This window comes from Neofelis nebulosa, chromosome 18 (genome assembly GCF_028018385.1).
Source record: "Neofelis nebulosa isolate mNeoNeb1 chromosome 18, mNeoNeb1.pri, whole genome shotgun sequence".
In the NCBI taxonomy this organism is placed as follows: domain Eukaryota; kingdom Metazoa; phylum Chordata; class Mammalia; order Carnivora; family Felidae; genus Neofelis; species Neofelis nebulosa.
In genome coordinates this window covers 12,149,229-12,153,366 of record NC_080799.1, presented here as the reverse complement: position 1 = coordinate 12,153,366, position 4,138 = coordinate 12,149,229, and the positions used below count along the sequence as shown (strand labels likewise).

At 52.0% G+C, this 4,138-nt stretch overlaps 1 long non-coding RNA gene across 1 annotated transcript; it reads left to right on the top strand.

Moving 5' to 3' along the window:
- The first annotated feature begins 2,747 nt into the window (after window positions 1-2,747).
- Window positions 2,748-3,664, top strand: LOC131501111 (uncharacterized). Its single transcript, XR_009256640.1, has 2 exons — window positions 2,748-3,378; window positions 3,467-3,664. It is a non-coding gene; the product is annotated as an uncharacterized LOC131501111 (long non-coding RNA).
- Window positions 3,665-4,138: the final 474 nt, after the last annotated feature.

Genomic DNA, 4,138 nt, shown 5'->3' with positions numbered 1-4,138 from the left:
GAGATCCTGACCCCAGCCGAAGTCAGATGCTTAACGGACTGAGCCACCCAGGCGCCCCAGGCATCGGGGTTTAAAACGGGCCCCCAACCGGGGAGGAGGGGAGAAGCCTCAGCTGAATGAAATCTGGAGCTTTAGTTGGCTGACCTGATACTCTTCTCCTGAGAGGGGCCCGTCCAGAAAAGGTGGGGAGGCTCCGAAGATTTCATCCGGGGACAGGCCGTGGACTGCAGGGGAGTGTGGCGAAGAAGCAAAGCTGCTCTAGGAGTCCGCCAGATCCCTCGCAGCGCTTTCAAGAAAACGTTACGGTGTCTGATGCCCGTAATGATGGGGCCCATTTAATAGGCGAGGTGACAAGGTCAGAAGCCAAAGAAGTTCCAGCGCCTGTGTTCTTCCTGCCCCGCACGCCCCCCCATCGGAATTCCTCTCAACCCCCACCTGCCCTTCAGCACCTGTATTTGTGCCTTAGCACTGCCTGGGGCTGCTGGGATCAGCCCTGGTGGGGAAACGGCTTGGAGGGTTGCCATGGAGGCCCCGCCCCAAGTGGGAGGTGGGTTTAGACAGTTTATGCTAATAGTTGCCATGTTCTCATTGGCTCAGGGGCTGACGTCATCCCCGGTTCTCACAAAGCAGCTATTCTGACCCAAGCAGATATCACGACGCAGATACTAGGATCCGTGTTTGTAGATACAGGAGTTGAGGCCAAGACAGTGCGTGTTCCAGGACCCAGTTTCCACTACAGCGGGGACCCAGGTTTTTAAATTTGGACATCAGTGGTCTTTCATTCTTTTGCAAGGCCTCTCTAGACAGAATTCTAGAGTTTCTTCTGGTTTCTGTGAGTGTGGCTTGGAACGAGGCGTTTCTAGGGTAGTCGCTTGTTCTGTTGCCCCGCACCCCTTGTTGGCACTCTAATGCCAACTGTCTTTGTCACCGGCGGGAAGGTAGGCAGCTGGAAATGCTCTGGAGGGTTGAGGGCCCCGTGTCATTTGTTTTGCTAATGGGGTTGTTGTATTCTAGGGGCTGCCTCATCCTGACCTAATAGGCGAGAGATTAAAATTGATTTCCAAGCCGACGCTGTCAGGGAACATGTCTGAACTGTCTTTTGGGATCTAATCTCTCTGTCCACTTCCGCAGAGAGGTTGGATGTCGTTTCAAAAGATGTCGACAAGTTTGTCCTTGATGGATGAGCTGACTTAACAAGAGCCTCACGCTCCGTCTGGGCCGCGGGGTGATCGGCGCCTGAAGAAACCTGTGCCACTCTGGTCGCATTAGTAGGAGCACGGTGCCGGTCCAGGGAGGTGATGGGCTGCGGGGCTCACCGGCCTGCTTTAGCGGGTGCCCACGGGGCGATGTTAACACGATAATGTCCATTTAGAGGAGGGTAAGGAACGCTGTGAAGGATCTGGAATTTGACATGATGAATGTTTGAGAGGCCGTTAACAAGTCTGCATCTGGGAGGAGCGAAGAACAATTGTGTCCTCTTTGAAGTTTGGGAGGCCTGTCTTGAAGCTGAGCGTTGTAGATTTTATTCCGTGTGTCTTTAGGAGGCTACGGGTGGAAATCACCGGAAGGCAGACTTTGTTTTTCATACAAGGAAAAGGTTTCTAACCTTCAGGACTTCCTGACATTGAAGTATTTGGCTTGAGGGGGATCGAGGCCTTCGTCCATGGGGACTGTGTGGAGTCCCTTTCTTTGCTCATCCCCCTCCACAGGGGCACGCAACAGAGAGAGCCTCTTTGTGTCAGGGAATTCACTTGGGCCTCATCTACCTACACCCTCTCTGGCTTTCCTTGGGCGTCAGCCCCCGTAGTTCTCAGCAATCTCATCCTGGCTGCTGTTGAGTCTCTTTGATAGCTATCCCTTTTGTAGGCCAGAGAGTTCTAGAAGTGGGCGCCTGAGGGCTGCTGCCAGCTCCACAAGGCCATCCAGGACTCAAGCACTCATCCTTCTTCCCCAACAGCCTCAGAGTCTGACTTCTACCTCATGGTCAGAGACGGGTCCTTGGGGCTCCAGCCATCACATCTGCATCCCAGGCAGCAGAAGGAAAAAAAAAAAAAAAAACCTGACAGGTTCCTTATGTTTTTGTTCTATCTCCTTAACCAAATCTTATAAAGCTGGAAGAAGCACTCTTTTGGGCAGATTCAAAGCTGCCTTGAAAAGATGGAGATATGGAGACAGCAACTGACATAAATCTGCCGTGGTTCCCAAATTGCCCAGAACCTTCTGCTGGCGTCCATCACTCCCCATGAATGGCTCCACCTGCCTGTCTCACCGGCACCCCAGAGCCTCCCCACTATGCTACTCCCTCAGGCCCCTCTACTTGCCTCTTTCCCAAACTGAAGCCCGGTTGTCATGGTGATGCTTCCCTCGCTCTTCCCGGAACTGAATCGCTTAGCAGGCCTAGACGCGTCCTGGATTTATCCACTTCTCCCCGTCTCTTCTGCCTCTTCGTCCACACCGCCACCACCTCTGGTCTGGATTCCTGGAAAAACCTGTTCGTGACCCTCCCTGCTTAAACGGAAAATGGTAGGAGAAAGGTCCTTGCTGACCTTTCCATGGAAAGCTTCCTCCTTCCCTCCTCCCCCTCCTTCTCGAGCTTGCTTCGACCCAGTTTTTAGCCTTTGCTTTCTCTTGTCTCTGAACATCATCTCTGGCTTTCCTTTTGTTGTTGTTGTTGTTTTTTCCATGTTTATTTATATTTGAGAGAGAGAGACACACACACACACGGCATGAGCAGGGAGGGGCAGAGAGAGAGGGAGACACAGAATTCAAAACAGGCTCCAGGCTCCGAGCCGTCAACACATAGCCCGACGCGGGGCTGGAACCCACGAACCGTGAGATCGTGACCTGAGCCGAAGTCAGATGCTTAACCGACTGAGCCACCCAGGGGCCACTCTGGCTTTTCTTTTGAGTATTACACCTCTTCCCCCCTCTTTCCTCTGTTGGTCTGACTCAGCCCTATGACTCATTCCTTAGGTCTCCCAGTGAACATCACTTTCTATTTTTTCCTGGGCTAATATGTATTGAACCGTTACTACAAGCACGGCCGGGTGGTTAGCATTTATATGGATTTTCTCACTTGGGTTTTCTCCAGGACCCTGAGAGGTGGAAACTATTCTTTTTGTCACTTTACATATGTGGACATTTGAGATGTAGGTCACGTAGGTGATCAGAAGTCGAGCCCGGGGACATCGGACATCTTTCTGCTCCTCGGCACCTTCGTGGATCCTTCCATCCCTGGAAGGCGGCAGCGCTGTGACCTCGCGGTTCCCGAAGCGTCCCAGATACAGGGTTCGGTGCATGTGTGTCCATACAGAGCTGGTTGTGGGGACCAGACAGACTTGGTTCTTATCTGCGCCTTGCCATTTATTGTGACCCGGGGTAATTATCCAACCGTTCTCGGCCTGTGTGAAATGTGGGAAGAGCATACATTCTCTATTTTTTTTTAATGTTTGTTTATTTTTGAGAGAGAGAGACAGAGACAGAGAGAGAACGAGCCGGGGAGGGGCAGAGAGAGAGAGAGAGAGAGAGAATCCCAAGCAGGCTCCGCACTGTCAGCAGGAAGCCCGATGCAGGGGTCGAACTCACAAACCATGAGACCATGACCTGAGCTGAAACTAAGAGTCAGACGCTTAGCCGACGGAGCCATCCAGACGCCTCATGAAAGGCAAGTATCTAATATTTAAATGAATGACTATCATTTAAATGAATAAGTAAGCGAATGAATGTAGTGTACCTATCGCACAGTTAACTCCCCCTTTATTTGAATTTTTTTTAATGTTTTTATTTATTTTTGAGACAGAGACAGAGCATGAGCAGGGGAGGGGCCGAGAGAGAGGGAGACACAGAATCCGAAGCAGGTTCCAGGCTCTGAGCTGTCAGCACACAGCCCGACGGGGGGTAGAACTCACGGAGTGTGAGATCACGACCTGAGCCGAAATCGGACGCTCAACTGACTGAGCCACCCAGGCGCCCCACTCCCCCTTTATTTGAAGGGCAGATGTCTGCTGGTTGGAGCTGACAGATAGCAATCTCTCCTTCTCTCCAGGACAGCATGCTGTTCTCCTGTGTCTGTGCCTGGTGGCGATCCATCATTCCCTACAGGGCCCCTGGTCATCCACTTCCTCAGTTACTCAGTAAA